This window comes from Notothenia coriiceps, unplaced genomic scaffold (genome assembly GCF_000735185.1).
Source record: "Notothenia coriiceps isolate Sejong01 unplaced genomic scaffold, NC01 NC01_scaffold00012620, whole genome shotgun sequence".
In the NCBI taxonomy this organism is placed as follows: Eukaryota; Metazoa; Chordata; class Actinopteri; order Perciformes; family Nototheniidae; genus Notothenia; species Notothenia coriiceps.
In genome coordinates, this window is record NW_011345321.1 from 31,291 (window position 1) to 48,310 (window position 17,020).

A 17,020-nucleotide genomic window follows, 5' to 3' on the forward strand; every position below is an offset into this window, starting at 1 on the left:
ACCGGAGGCAAAAATAACATCTATCAAATCAAACACATTGTGAAGTGGCTTTAAGGAATACATTCTCTGCAGGTTAAGGGCCAACATTTACAAGTCCTTTATTTTCCATCTCTGGGACAGCTGCAGCAGGATTGTCTTTATAATGACAACCAACCTGAGCTTCCATTGGCCATTAGTTTCCATAAGGGAGAACTCCGGGGTCAGGTGGGTCACATAATTAGAGGAGAACAAGTCAAATGAGGGTGTCATTAAAGGGGAGAAATATGTAGTGCGCCTCTCACTCTCTGAAAGGAGCGAGTAAGACAGAACAATTCTTTAGACTAGAACTGTCTGTGTTTCTAATTTATCCAGCAGTTTCTTCACAGCCATGAAAATTACAGGCTCAAGACAGGCACTATTTTAAAGCTGCCCACACACAACAAAGATTGGTCGCTACCGCCTGTTATTCTGTGGGGAATTAGGGATTTACATCATCTGCTTTATTGTGTTGTCTAAAAGGATTTGCAGGACAATGTATAGCTTCGAAATTAAATCTTTTGTAATCTTTCTGTCATGATATTGCAACCCAAAATAAAACACACGTCAGGTTAGCCTGCTGTAATACTTCAGGTATATTTATACGTATATTTAGGACAAATTAGGTTGCAGTAACCAGCTGGGTGCTCCATGTACACCATTGATCCCCCTCAACGACTGAAGAGTTGTGGACTGGCTGGGGGAGAGTTCACCTGGAAACAACCAGCGGGCTTTACCACCCCGATGCTCGAGTGCACTGGACTGGAGACAATTGAGAGCGCCAGAGTACCTATTGCTCCATCGATTCCTTGTATCTTTATCCCACTTAATGACTTTTCCGCTCTATAATTCAACTCATGGAGCTGATCCCAGGGCCTAGCAGGGATACAGGGAAGTAACTTGTGGTGGGAGCTATTTTGATGAGACGAGGCAACATGCCGGAGGAAGAATGCAAAAAGGATTTAATGAGTGGATTTCTTGAAGAGAAGGAAGGATTTGCGAATCCTCTCGTGCCACAACAACACCCGACACACTTATCATAATCTCCGTCGTAGCTAAATGCTATTTTGGGGTCACACAAGAGAGTGATAAATGTGTTTGGATTGTACACACATCCTGGCTGAAACACAGACGGAGAAATGATACCAAAAATGTTCATCTGTGGATATAGTATAGGAGCTATAGAGTGAACCTTGGGTACATGAGCAGCATAGATACCCCACAAGGATTTCGCTACTTAGGTCCTGCCATCCCTCAGGCCATGTGCAGGCAGTGCTGGTTTCATCTGTCAATCACAGCTTCCCTTCATCAGTGGGAGCAACCTGACAGCCACAGAGCCTTTCTCCATCACTGAGCACTGAAAACCCGCTGATCCTCAGTCTAGACCCCCATCCACGCCCGACAGTCACTCTGTCTCTGCACATCCCAATAGCTAAATAAAAAGCAACATCGTTTTTACAGCATGTGTACATCATATCCAACGCTTAAAAACGTGTTCCGTTTGATAAGCAATTATTTTTCAAGCGGGGGCGAATCCATCATGTTTTCTCTCAGATCTGCATGTCAGGATGTCTCCCCTGAGTTCCACTTTCTGTGCACTCACCCACACTCTGAACAGCACACATACACATACTTTTCCCTTGCCAATGTCTGCTCCATGTTGACACTGGCTCACTATTTATCTATTTCCAGCTCGCAGGCTTGTATCACTGTCGCTGCAGTTGTGCAGCTGTCAAAGTGATGCAAGAATAGATTGAAGATTGAAGGAAATTTTATTTGCTTAACTGGTTTATATCAGTTTTTTCCTTTCAGCGATCTTGAATGTATCTTATGGGAGCAATTACTAAGGAGAGGGACACAGTGCTTGTTCCCGGGATTTTTTAGATGTTATGGGGAAACTATAATCTCCTATATGCAGAGTCTTGGGTTGAATATTAATATTTGTTGGTACTCCAACCGAATGTGACATCATTTGTTTTGGCTGGTATATTCCTGTGGAAGGAAATACTGTCAAGTGTAGCCGGTTGCAATATCTCACCAGGTCTGTCAGACGAAACAGGATACATTATAATTGTTGTCATATAGTATGTATGTGAAGGTAAAGGGTTAAACGCTCACTGTGAGAGTACAAGACGTGGTATGCTTGTGCTAACATGGCTTTATAAAAGTGATTAGCATGCAACCTGTCAAATGGAGAACACATTAAAGATGACTGACTGTCACTCAAAATGAACCCAGTTCTATAGAGGTGAGCATCACACTGTACTATATACTGTGTGTTGCTTTCTATCCCAGTAGTGCATTTAAAACTAAAACACAACTTCAAGGTAAAGCATTACATTTGTATCTTGTGGCAGATTTGCTTTGAGTCGTCCTGAAGTGAAGAAGAAAACGATTGCTGTCTGCCTACAGACACACTGTTCTCTATTATCAGGCATCAGTGTCTTCTTGAATGGACACTCGCCGCGTCTCTTCTCCTTCCCATCATGTTTGTCTTGCTTTAAACTGTCAGCAAGCATTGAAGGTATACTAAATTCACAGCTGTGCCACTACTCTATGTGCTTTGAAATTGTCTTTCACAGACGAATATTTTTTTAATCATGGATCAGACTGGCATGCCCATTGTTTTAAAAATAAAACACCTCCCTAACACTAAGCAGACATCTCGTGCTAATTGTGACAATTTCATATAAATGTGGAATGGGATAAAAGTGAAGTGATGTATTTAACATTGATAAAGAGATTAGTTACCACCGTCCTATACAAAACCTTTAAAGGGTGTTTTTTTTAGAAATGTGCATTTGACAGCATAACAGATTTGGTATATTGGAATACAGTGAGACACATAGTTGAACAGTCTAGTGAAATGTCTTCAGTGAGCCGAGACACAACCATTTTTGGGGATTTTTTATTTATTTATATGTATTCTTTAAAGCATTCTCATCTTTAAACTGAGCTGTCCCTCTAATAAACTCATTCCTAATTGTGGTCATCCTGGTCTTACTGTATAAGATGGTGGCATCTTCTACTCTGCACCTCTCTGCTAATGTTTGTTTTTTCATAGATCAGCTCAAGCAGTTCTTATATATCATCTAAGGGTTCGTAAAGGGATAGCGGTTATAATAAGTGATTAGCATTCACATATGTTGTTGTTTTTTTTGTTTTCATGAAAGTGCCAAAATGAAATCCTTGAACTGATTGTGTATTTGAACAAAAAATGTAAAGAATATAAAAAGATCATGATATTGCTCAGGATATACTGTAGCTCCAAATGTGTTTGTCACAGTGATCTTGACCTTTGACCCTCTAAACTAAATCTGGTCATCCTTAACTCAAGTTGGACATTTGTGTAATTGTTTATGATGATCCTACGTAACTAGTTACAATTCTAGTTTGGGATTCTTAAAAGAGAGTGCACTTTGATGCACCCACTTCATATTTTACAGTAAAATAGTGCAGAACTAATTTAGGAATAACATTTCGTTGGTTCTACTTGGGTGGCGGACACCATGTGGAGCTGTCAGATCGCCCAGATAACACACCTGACAGCTAACAGGACTTAATGTGTCTTTGGAACAGTGCCGCTTTCATTAAGCCTAAGGATGACTGAATTCACTCTCTGACCAGTTAGTGACCTGAACTCATAAATCATTTATTAAAGAACCACTGGAGCCCTCTCGTTCATTCATTCATAACCATGAAGCTCATTACCTTGGATACATTTATTAACCATACAGTTTCAAATGAACCAGAACACTATTCTTTAATTAACTCCTATTTAACTTGCTCAGTGAAATAATGTCAATTCTGTGCAGTCTATTCATTATAAGCACGGATCACAAATTTAAGTATTCAGCAGACGTTTGATTAGCCACAGAGTACACTCATTAAGCTTATTAATCTTAAAAGGAAACAAAAGATATCAAGATGAAAGAATCAGATTATTAGAAGTTGAATCACAAAAAGTTTCCCAGCACTGATCACATTCACATGATTAAACAAGATGTCAGAGCTTTCCTGAACCCAACTTCTCCCCAGTGACAGATGAATCCCACTTTAAACTTGATGAATGCAAAGTTATTTCCTCCTAGTTGATTGCCATGGGAACAGAGCGGTAACTTTCTCCTCCATCTAAGACGGCTGATAATTGTCTTCTTCAAAAGACATCTTAAAGAATTCACAGTGCGAGAAAAAAAACCCTAGTTTGATAATTAAGTATTGAGATACATCATATTATGACTAGCTAACTCGTATATGAGTGATTCCATTTTTTTATTTTTTTTTATCTTTTCAAATTAACTTGAATTTTTGAATCCTGTCCTTCACCTTCAAATGAAAGCACTGATGGAGAATAAGGAGGATGAAGTGAGGGCTATTTCGTTGCTGTGGAAACATAATCAGACTCACGCAAATATCTTCTCATGGCACAAAAGGACATATCCCAAGGTGTTCAGGTAATGTGCCAACAAAAACCCATATTATTAGGAGAAGAAAGAGAAATAATGACATGAGTAAGTCTTTTTAATTCCACTGTTTGGGCTGAGAATAGATTGCCACAAGGTCAACTTCAATTTCTAATTTGGCTCTATCTAAATTGTGCTCTTCAGCTCAATATATTCAGCACTTCTCCGGAGCAGCCAGCAAGAATTATGAAGAGTGGTTTGAAAGAGAAGGGTAAACAAAGAAAAAGGAGAGAAAGGGCGGATTTTTTTGAATTCACAGTTTTTACAAATGCTTTAAATTGTCATATTTATTAACCCTTAAAAGGGAATTCAATATTTTGGAAAGTAAAAATATATTTAATGCTATCTTCTAACTTATACCCCAATTTACCGTTATTCTATCCGTTTTACTCACACTGTTATTTGACCCATATTACACCCATGTATCAGCAATATTACACCCATATTACACCATCATTTCACTGTTACTACTCCCTCATTAAAATCGTAATAAACTCCTATCATACCCATATTACAACATTAATACACCGTATTACACACATGTTACACCCATGTTTCACTGGTATTACACCTATTGACACCTATATAACACTGCCATTAGACCCATGTACACCTATATTACCCTTATGTTACACTGTTATTACATCCATTTACACATGGGCACAACCAAATAAATGTATACCCAAAATACAGAAACCATTTAAGGGTTAATTATGTATTTTGACATTGTATAAAAATCATATGGTTTGTGTGAACTGAAACTAACATTTCACCTACAATGTCAATCATTGTCATTGTCCGTCACATCTTGGCTTTCTCTAGTCTGGCACCGTTATCACTTTGGAACCATTTTTAGAACACTGTGGGGCAGTAAACACAGTTTCCATGGAAACATTGCCGAGACACACATTGATAAGCGGATTGGAGCAGCTGTATTTCTCTGATGACGAATGAAACCTCCAAAGCTGGAGAGGGTTTCAGCTGGCGAACACAATTAAACGCTGCCAATAAATTCGGGAGGGATCCACATAAGCAAAAGGAAACTGTTTGATTTCTCATTGTGAAAAAACAGATACTGATAACAAATGACTCTTATCTAGTTTCACCAAAAGCACCCGCTGGCTTTGCCTGACTGCACGCCAGCGGGTGTGCCGTGTGAGTGCAGTCGGAAATAGACAACAATTTCCAATTAGATGTTACTTTACAAATGGATATATTGATCTTGTGCAGCTGCTCTCATCAACTGGAGAGAAACAATCAGGCACAGTTTAATTTAGCATCAGTCAATAGTCCTAAGAAGGTGAAGAAGACACAGAAAGGTCAGATACTGTATGTTTTTAAAATAACAGTAACACATACAAATGTTAGCATAGATAATGTGTCACTCACTTTGAGGATACTCCACAGAACAAGGCGTACAGTATTTTGATCTTGATACGGTACTCACAATGTGTTGTGCCTATGTTACTTCATTTAGATGTTCTCTGTTTTTTCAATTCAAGGCTTTATTGGCACAGTAGCTATACAGTGTAGAAAAGGCAATGACAATATTATGACCTGAACTCCCCCAAAAATCCAACATATATAATAAAATACAAAATAGAAATTAGTGATACAGTAACGCAAGAGAATGTTTTGAGATGTGCACAACGATGCATGTTCAATGACAGGCTAAAGAGCAGAGGAGATGAGTATTTTGTTGCATTATTATTATTATTTAATTTCATGTCAGACTCAAAATAATTATACCAGGTAATATTGTAGTTCTCGTGTGGGGAGTTTGTGTTGTTCACTAAGAATAAACCAGGAGCCTTTATTAAATTGTGTCTCAATGTGCTGAGACTCAGCTGCAGGACACACGGAGGTTGATCACAGAGCCACTGATGGTGTCGTGAGAGATGCTTTGCCTGAGAGCAGCACATCTCCTCTCTGAGGCTTTTGTGGTCTAAAGCGCTGCACTGACAGTAAGAGAGCACTGACCCAAAAAGAAAGACGTTTCCCCACACATTTAGCTGAGAGAACATATAGCTGGGTGTAAAGAGAACTGGTGAAACAAATGGTTTAAAAACACGCCAAAAACCCTTAGCTGCCCAGTGTTAGTTATTGTAGTGATATTAAGCATTAAGGTGATGTATGTCAGCACCATTTTTACTTACCACACAACTTGTTTTGTCTGCTTTGATTAAACCCTTATGAAGTTTCTATTTGTCATTTTGTTGTGTGGATCAATGAGCGAGAGGCTCAGTGATAAACTCGTTCCCCGCTGGCAGTCTGATGGTCTATTTCTAATGAAACAGGGCCTCCAGAGAAATAAAGGACAGTCTACAGTCCTCAATCAAAAGCCCGCCTATGTTCCTCTGTCTTTGTACAGTGGATGCTATGAGTAGAAAATAAACCAGTATTATTCAAACCTGAATGAAAGAAATGGGCTGAGCATGTGAGGATACAATTGGAAGATTTGCTCTTGAGATTCCCTACGCTGTCAAAAGCAAAGAAAGTTGGGTCGAAATGTTCCAACGTGCCAGACACCAGCTTCAGGGAGCCATTGGTGAACATAATTGAAAATGATAGTAAACGTCTGCTATAGCAAAAAAGTACTCACCATCATGTTCACAAGGAAAAACCCAATTTCCCTTCATAAAGATGAGGAACAGTTAACACAAATAGAACATTATATACAAATTGCAGAGCATGTATATCATGTTAAGACTCGCGGTGGCACATTTTGTGATCCTATGGAATAAGTGTTTATCAATGTAATAGGTTTTTCTACGTCACACTGAAATAGATGTGGCAAACCACATGCACTTCAGCTCATTTGCTCGTTCCAAGCCAAGAACAGAAACACCAGGGAGAGCGTATAGATAAAATGTGTTTGGTAAATTAGTATCCACACGAAACAATGCAAAGAGCTCATAGTGTACTGTACAGTATATTATAAGACTCACAGCACTAATGGCTTCTCCGAGAACTCATGTCTTGTTTGTTAAAGTAAGTATGAAAACATCACCATTTAGAGGTCAGCAAACCTGTAAATGAATAAAACATGAGAAGATAAATGTTTCTCTAATTAGTATTGATATTCTGTCAGGGTAGGAGACATGTAAGTTCAAGGTTGGTGAAACTTTAAATGGATACTATGATGTATTAGTTCAATATAAAACATGAATGAAGCTACTATTCAATTTGATATGATTGCATCTTAGTAATGGTAACACAGAACAACTTTTATTCATATGCATAACTCATTACATTTTGAGACTATATGTAGCCTACTGTATATCTGCAGGCAGTATGATCACATCTTTTCATTTCTTTGAATAAATCAGGGTGGCCCATTTTTGCTGTTTGACTTACAGTGCACTATTGTAACAGGAGAACATCTGCAGGGGCAAGAGTGTTAAAGGAATCACACCTCAGGGAGTGAATGGCACAACAATTCAAATCAGTTCAGCAGCAGATTGGTTTCTTGCTTTTATCAAATTCAGCAGTTAACACTTTAAAGACTTTATCATGTGCTAGAAATATTAATACAAATCTGGCAAAACTTAGGTCAAAATGAAGAAGTAAATATCTATATCTTTATAAATTATAAATTGAATGTCTCAAAAAGCTGTTTGGAAATATCCAGATTAATATAAGATAAACCTCTCTAAAATATGTATAAAATATCCAATAGTAATCTAAACAAAATTTAGCAGGTAAATATTTGACAATATATTAGTAACAAAACCAACAAAGCATTTTAGAAAACCCAGAATGGTTTTCCCATTTCATTAATTGACTCCTTGTTCTTTGGATTTTTATTTGAAGAAATGTTCATCTTTAGACTTCAAATTGAGATCTTAAGCCCACTCAGACACACAAATCTACACGCTTTGATTTCAGACTGGAGAGACTCAACAGGAGAGCAGCTGCTTCGAGGTGATATCATTTAAATAACATAAGTCGCCTGTCAACCCATGAGTTGATAATTTCCCTCAGGTAAACTCAGGCACACTACTTTCTTAATCTGTCAAGTAACATAGCAGGAGTCACTTTAGGCTGACATGACTTTCAACATAACTGATAGGAAGAAAACTCACAGTATGGCAGTTGTTAATTGAAAATACCTACTAATCTGCTAACAAACAGACAGTATGTGCCATCATTACATGCCGACTTCAACTTCGATACAGGCCGACTGATGAGTGACACTGCTTTGTGAATAGTCGGGTAAGGGTTGAACACAGATGATGGATGTCTGTCTTAAAAAACTTTGTGTAATATTTGAAAAAATCTCCCAAAAATCATTTTCAGTCAAGCTTTTTTTCCCTGTTCCACAGATGTTTGACTGTTATCAACACTTTGGCTCTGTACTGCATTTTGAGGGAATAAATGAATTCTCTCTAGATGAATGGTAATACATGTCAAAACAAAACGTTTAAAAACACACGATTAAATTCACTTTGCGCTAGATGGATTGAGTACTTTTATAATGCCGATGGGAAATTCAAAATGACAAAAAACAACAAACCAATCCTTCGAGAAAACCTCATGTTGGATGCAATTTTAGGACAAGAGGTGCAGTAATGAAAACTGAGGACAAAACCACTAAAATTGTAGGTAACAAAAAGATAAAGAAAATTGTTTTGTGCCTGAAATTTCTTTTTGAGTTTTTAAAAAACGTATTTGAACGAGATTTCTTATCTTTGCACTTGAGGGACATCACATCTTAGACCAACTGTGCTTTTATGTGTGAATCATCAAATTATAAGTGAATACATTTGAAGTTTGTATTTTCTTTTTGTCTTTAGAACACAGGCAAAAGAGCATCTGAACAATTAAAATACAATTTTGTACTTTGCACCTCAAGGCCACCATACAATAATCCACTAGATGGCAGCATGGTATAGAATGGTGTGAAGACTGTTGCCAGTTCCTCTCAATCAAACCAAAGGGTAACTTTCCAACACAAATGCACCCACATCCATGAGTTTCAAACAAAATGTAAAATGTGGCCTGAAGCACAACTTTGATCTGATAGATGACATATTTACTGTAATGTGTTCACTGCCCAACCGCTGCTGCCAGCCAACGTGATGGGAGTGGTGAGGGAATGGTTGACATCTGTATTATGGCAATATTTGCTTGACAGAGTATCCAGTCAAGAGGACCTCACTCTGATCCACGCTCCATATTTCTGTCATCCCCTTGTTGTGCAGCATTGTTGCATCTCTGACAACTCAACACACCAAGCATTGTTTGTATCCTGTATACGGTGGAGGGTAACAGAGATGCAGTGACCCAATTATCTCTAGAGGCAGAGTCACGAGGGTGTGCATAGTTTCTTTTTCCATTCCCAGTCTCCAAAATCTGGCCACTCCCAACTCTTTTTCCCTTTTACACGACTATAAACTAAGGGGTAGCAGATCAAACCACATTTGTAGCACACTTACACCACAGCTGGACCCATTTCACACTTTTAGCATGTCTATCCACAGGGATCCAACACTTTTTTTTTGTGTGAATTTACAGGGACCCAAAAGCAACACAAGTATTTTTTATTAACTCTTTCTTTTTACACAGGGCTCTAGGAGATAGTTGGATGTAACTTCCTGCCCAGCTGTGCATGGAGCTGTTTTGTGATTGCCCTCTGCCTGGGGCCTCTGGGACAATAAATTACATTTGCTCAGCACTGCTTACACGTTCATCATTCCCCTCGTCCACAAACGCTCCACAGTTTTTTTTACTCTTACTCACGGCTAATGTGTTTGTAGAACCTCCAGCAGGCCTACACAACCCTTCAGAGACATGCCATTTATTTAGTTAAACTCCAAGAAGAACCAATTTAATTCAATTAAGGTTGACACAATCAGAGTTCCCCAGTCAGGTTTTGGATTACTGCAGAACTTTGGACAAATGATTCAAGCACAAACATGCTCTAAATGGCACATGGTTTCAACTAGGATTTCATTTTATACGCAAGTTTAATGAATTCAATTCTTTTGATAGCCTTTTGTTGGTGGTAGTAAACATTATATTTCCTCAGTTTTCCCCTGATATGGCAATAACATTATTTTCCACTTCTAAACCAGATGTTAGTTACACACTAAAGCTCATATGTTGTTCACTTCACCACAAGGTCAAAGTCTCAGGAATAGTTTTATTCAGCAACAGTGAAAACATCAAACTGAATTGATTCTTTAATGGATGAATTCATTATCAGTCTTCACCAAAAAGCAATAGAACGACACAATTCTTCTGTATATAAGACCAAAGACATAAAAAGTAGAGTGTATTGTGTGCATAGAAGGTTTTTTTCTGTATCGGTAGAATTGTGGCTTTTCTGGGAAGAAAGTCAAATGTGTCTACATAAAAAAGCACACACACATTCAGCAACACAACATTTTTATCTGAAAGGAGTTTGCACCAACCTCATTGAGTTTCCCAGCTAACGTGTGCATTAACTGGATTGGTTTCGATTACTTATTTCTTAACATCTGTTTACCGTTAGAAAAGTTATCTGGAAAGACTGAGGTCATCTATCGGACTATTTTTAGCACACATTCAATAATGGATTGCATATTTCCCGGATATTTAGTCATGCCTTGTTTTCTTTTTAAAAATCCTTCATGTTTTTCATCACAAGTACGATCAGAGAGAACTTCGCTATTCGAAATCTGGTATGCACGATATGGAGTGACACATTAAGGAGCACTTTGCAGACCATTGTTGTCTAAACAACTCATGTTTCACTCAATCTGATGCCAGCTTCACTCTGAGAACACTTTAGACCTCCTCTCATTGGAGCCTGCCATTTTCTCCCTGGTTTGTAACCATGGTGGAGGCTGTTGTCTCTGGTGCTTCAACAGCTTTTCTTTATTTGTAATTAGACGCTGCAGGATTACCTCAATTTGCCTCAACTGACTGCCATGATCCCTGTTTCTTTGTGCTTATTCTTAATTAGAAACATATCAAGAGTTACCAAATTGCTTCAAGATACACCTGGTCTTCAGCTGTACCTACCTATAACCCCTCTTTATTAAGAAAAACAATGGCAGTACTGTATCTGATACTTCGTCCATATGAGATATTTGAGATATTAGTGTACCAATCAAACACATAATAATATGTGGGCTGACAGCTCAGCAGGGCTGGAACTGTAAAGTTTTTCCACAATGTAACATGCTCTTTACACATTTTGACAGCTCTTTGCAGGGTGAACACAGGATTTAGGAAACATTATTTATGGCCCTCTCGCCGACTTTGTAAGACCAATTAGACAACAAATATAATTGAGTTTGGACTTCTTCAAGCCTGAATACTATTTATATTATGTTAGAAAAATACAAAACAACCATCACTTGGAGCAGGTGTCACGATTCTTGTGTTGTGTCACGTTTTTAGTTTTGTGTGTCTGGTAGTGGGTGTTTTTCTGTTCTCCTTGTCATGTTTTTCTCCCTGTGTATTGTCTGGTCTTTCTCCCCGTGTTTTCCTGTCTGTCGTTAGTTTCCCTGGTGTGTCTAATTTCCTGATTGTTTTCACCTGTCATCCCTTCTGTGTCTCCTGTGCTCATCAGCGTCAGTCCCGCCCCTGATTGTTCCCACCTGTGTCTTATTGTCATGTGTTTAAATCATTGACAGCTCGTATCTGGTCGGTCTGTATTTGTGCACCATTATGATCTGGTTTCCTTGTGACCCTCTGTGTGCCATCCAAGATCAAATCATTTGATTGTTATTAGACGGAAACTGCAGCATATCTTCTATGTAGTTACTACTGTTAGTATTGTACACATTAGTGTATTTCGGTGAGTTAATATTATCAAACAGCTGTNGCGTGTGTTGAAGCTTGCCGGCGGGCGTGTCTGAAACTCGACCAACAACCAATCACATGAATCTCCCGCCCCTGACACACAAGCAGCAGTTTGATTGGCTAGAGCTTGTACTGGCATATGATTCGATTGGCTGACGCTTCTGCCGAGGCTTCAAAAGTTGAACATTGCTCAACTTTTGCAGCGAGCCACGCCAGAAAAGCTCAGCTTCGCTTCCCACAATGCAGTTCGGCGAAAAGTGACCTCACCCCATTCAAAGTGAATGGTGAAGCTTTCAACGCACGCCGCTGTGTGGACGGGCCGTAAATACCAGAAGATGTTTTTTCTACCGGTGTAGTGTAAATAAGATAATAACTTGTTTATGATCTTTTGCTCACAAGATTAAAAGATATATGTTTCGGAGTAGTCCTTGTTAGATCAACAGTTGATTTGTAGCAGTGCTTGGGGGCAAATGGTGACGTAGAAATGTCAGTTTGTTACCAGGGAAACCTTGATTTCGGTTCGATTTCTGTCTATTTAATTATTCTTTATTGTGACTTTGGTCCAGCAGTCGTCACTTCCTCATGCCACTCATCAAAAGGCAGCGTCCCAGGAATTCTTAGATCTCCCGAGCCCCTTATCCAATCTTCAGACAACAGACCCTCCTTCACTGTCCCCTTTGAATTCCTCACATTCCCAGATGTGGAAACGCTGAGTTCCTATATGAGGTCTCTGCAGAGAGCCTGACCTCCGCGCTTCGCTCTGATCCTGGAAACACACTTTCACTCCCGGCTTTCATCCCTCCCTCCTCCCTGCCTCTGGTTCAGGGTCAGGGACTTTGGGAGAGAGGGATGAAAGGTGAGGAAGAGGAGGGGGAGACGAAGACAGAGGAGGGTGTGTTGTGACATTTTTATGAATCGAATTTCTTTTAAAGTTCTGCTGAGAGATAGTTAAAGCAGTTATTGACAATATTGTAATTTTTGTATGTCTTTGACAAGTTTTGGTTATATTACCAGACCTCTAATAAAGACCATTTTGCAAATAGTGTCCGATGTATACGCTCGGCCGTAACATTATATGATAACCACAATGAATGCAAATCCAATATTCACTCCCCTCTTCGTTTCGGTCTCCACCAAAGCCTTATTATATCACAGAAACCAAGAAAGATATCTGACTAGTGTTCGGTTAGCTTTTCTTTCAGCAGAATTAGTGGAAAAAACGTGAGCCTAATTCTCCTGAACTTGGCAATAGAGATCTTTTTGCCTTGGCAGAGATCTGCGCTCTCGTAAAAGTGCACCTTATTCTACGAGTCATTGCAAATGTGGTTCAACTGGTTATTTTTCTCCTGTTGGTTGAACAAGAATAGCTGTTTAGAGACATTCATTCGGTAAAATGATTGATGTCAAAACTGATTTATCTAAAAAGGGTTCATATTGCCAAAGTAAGGGGCTGATAAAAAATACACTTCCAATCCCGGACTTAGAGATGTGTTACGTACAAGAAAAGGAATTATATTTGGTAATGATCCAATATGAAGAACTACAAAAAAAAGTACTTTTAAGAAAGTTTATCAGGCGCCACAATGACATCAGAGTGTTACAGACGAAAGGAAATCTAGAGATGTATGGAGCGAGGAAAGGAAAGAAAGTAACCAGTTTGTAAAGTGTGTCTGGAAAAGCAGCTGTGTGTTTGGGTTTGGATGCTTCCACTATCACACACTATCACACACACACTATCACACACACACACTATCACACACACAAACACCATACTTGTCAACCCTCCCAATTTCATTGCCCTCTCCCGGTTTCCTCCCGGGGTCATATTTCTCCCGCATTTCTCCCGATTTCTGACAAAATCAGATTTACTCAGGACTGTTTCCACTCGGACTTTAATACAGCTACACCATTGTTTGGTTTCCATGGTAACAAGTCTCTTTAGTAGCGCGCAACTCGAAGTCTGAGAGGGTGAGGCAAGGCAGTGCACTTACAACTACAATAAGCATATGTTAATGTTAATCTAACAGCTCCGGCGATCCACTAGCACCCCCCCACCCCCCATTTTGCATTTTGAAATACTCCCGATTTCTGAGGTCTCAAGGTTGGCACACACACACACACACACACACACACACACACACACACACACACACACACACACTGAGGACACCCTCCACGCTCTGGCTCAGTGGTGAGGGACAGCTATGTACGTCTCTTGTCCCGTCATGTAACTCTTGAGGAGACAGAAAAGAAATGCAAGATAGAGGAATGTATGTCACACACACACTTGGCAGCAGGACAAGGTGATGACATGAGTTTGACGGCCTGAATTATGCTTCTCTGCAGATAACCTAGACATTGTAAAAGAGATATTCACCAGGATGTTACTCATATTTTAATTTGACAGCTTTCTGTGTGGTTACCAAAGTCGTATATATATCCCCTCCTGCTGTTTTATGAGCGTTTCTATCGTCTAGTCTCTTTGCTGCGACTTGTTGTTAACTCGTGTAACTGTCCAGACATGCTAATACTGCGCTGAGAGACACAATGGTTGATGAAGCAGCAGAAAGTCAAATGTGTCTAGGCCCTCGTGGTTCAACCCTTTTTACATCAGTCATTTTAAACACAGTGTCAGAAGACGGGAGTACCGGAGGGGTACAGGCTAACACCTGGTTAAAAGCTCCCCCCCCTCCCCCCCCCCTTCTTTCCTTCCTGGCTCCCATCACCCATTTGTCTCCATCTTTACCTTCACCTTTGGCCTCATCAGAGGAGGGAACATCTGGAGAGTTTTGTTTCCGATCCATGTGATTGATTTTGTCTCGTTAGCTACCGGACTTTGACAGCACCTTGTTAGCTTGTCTCCGCTGTCTTGCTGTTATTCTGATTAATACTGAAAATGCTACATCTACGCATAGCTTAGCAAATAAAGCTGCTTCTAACAGAGCTTCCTCAATTTATTTAAATATATGAAACGTAAAAGCAGATTAGTTTAGACCTGTCTTTTGTCTGTTTCCTGTCTTTCATTTCCTGAATGTAGCACCAAGATGCTACGTTTTCTTTTATTTATTTGTTTATAAGTGTATCATCTTGTTATTTGGAGAAAGTAAACTGAGCACTGTAGAAGGTAATAGTGTCATTAGTTGTCATGACCTTACTGTAACTGGTTATTCAAACCCAATACACTGTGTCACAGGAACTGCTCTTGCCTGAAAAAAAGGGGTTAGCTTACACTTAGAAGCTAATGTTAGCGCACTAGCATTAGCCAAAACAGCTAACAGTGGACGCTAGCCCTTAAATGACATATTTCTTATTTGTTCATTTGACTTAGAACAACTTGTAGAGCTGCATTGTTGTCATTCACACTTGTTACCCCTTTTCTGTCGCTATCTTTCGTGAATATAGCTTGTTGGTTAGTTAGCTATTTAGCTAGTTAGCTATGTGCTAAGATGACATCCCTTTTCTTTATCCATTCGGCTACATCATTGCATTTCTCCCAACTTTTCTGCTTTCCCACGCTGCTAGCAGGTGTTTGGTTTGACTTCATCGTGGCAGAACCTTATCCAGACTCAACACATTTAAGATATCATCAGTCAGAGTTAGGAGGATCTCGTGCAATTGTTCAGTCTCTTCTCAAGCTGTTCCTGTGTGTGCTTTCAAAAATTGTATTGCCCAAATCTTACCCAACCCCACATTTCTACGAAACAATGCTATTAATCAGACGGTCTAGGGCAGGGGTGTCAAACTCAATTTCATCACGGGCCACGTAGGAATTATGGTTACACTCAAAGGGCCGGTTGTAACTTTAAGACTATATGAAAATATTTAATATATAGGCTATAAAATAATGCATTATATTACATGATTGCCTCTGAATTGGATTATTATCTGATAGGGTAATACATTCATAATTAACTACGTCTGAAAGCAGAAGTCTAGGGCAAGTATTGCAAGTCTCTTCAGTGAGAATGTCACAAAATTATTAAAAAAGAAAAGCCATATTCTGGAAAAAAAAGAAAAAGTGATATTTTGGGAAAAACTTACATTTCGAAGAAAAAGAAAGTGACACAAAAAAAATCTGAGAAAAGCGGAAATTCTAAGAAAAAAGGCATATTTTGAAGAAAAAAAGTCAAATTTGAGATGCATTGTGGGACATGTAGTTTATGGGCAACGTGCTTGTGTAAATCGCCATGTAACCGTATAATAAACATATTATATTCTTTCAGAGCTCTTGCTGGGCCACAGAAAATGAAGTCGCGGGCCGGATTTGGCCCCCGGGCCTTGAGTTTGACACCCCTGATTTAGAGTGTGGAAAAAGGGGAGACACCGACATGCCTCGGGCAGAAGAGGTTGACTAAACTTGTTTACTTTTGATAGAATGATCAATCACACTTGTGTTAACTCTGCAATGACATGACAACATGCCTGTTTCAAATGTACAATGTCACAGAGTCAAGACTGTTGCCAGTTCAGTTACTCTAACAATAAAACCAAAGGATTATTTTCCAACGCAAACACACCCATATTCATCAGTTTCAAACCTAATGTAAAATGGTGCCTAAAACACAACTTTCATCTGCTGGATGACATATTGTCTGGAAAGTTTTCACTGCCCAAACACTGCTGCCAGCCAACAAATGATGGGAGTGGTGAGGGAATGGTTTTACAATGTGTTTTTGAAGTAACTGCTCAAAACTAGACATTGCCATTATATCTTTACTGTAGGAAACACATAAATAGGTAAGTGTGAC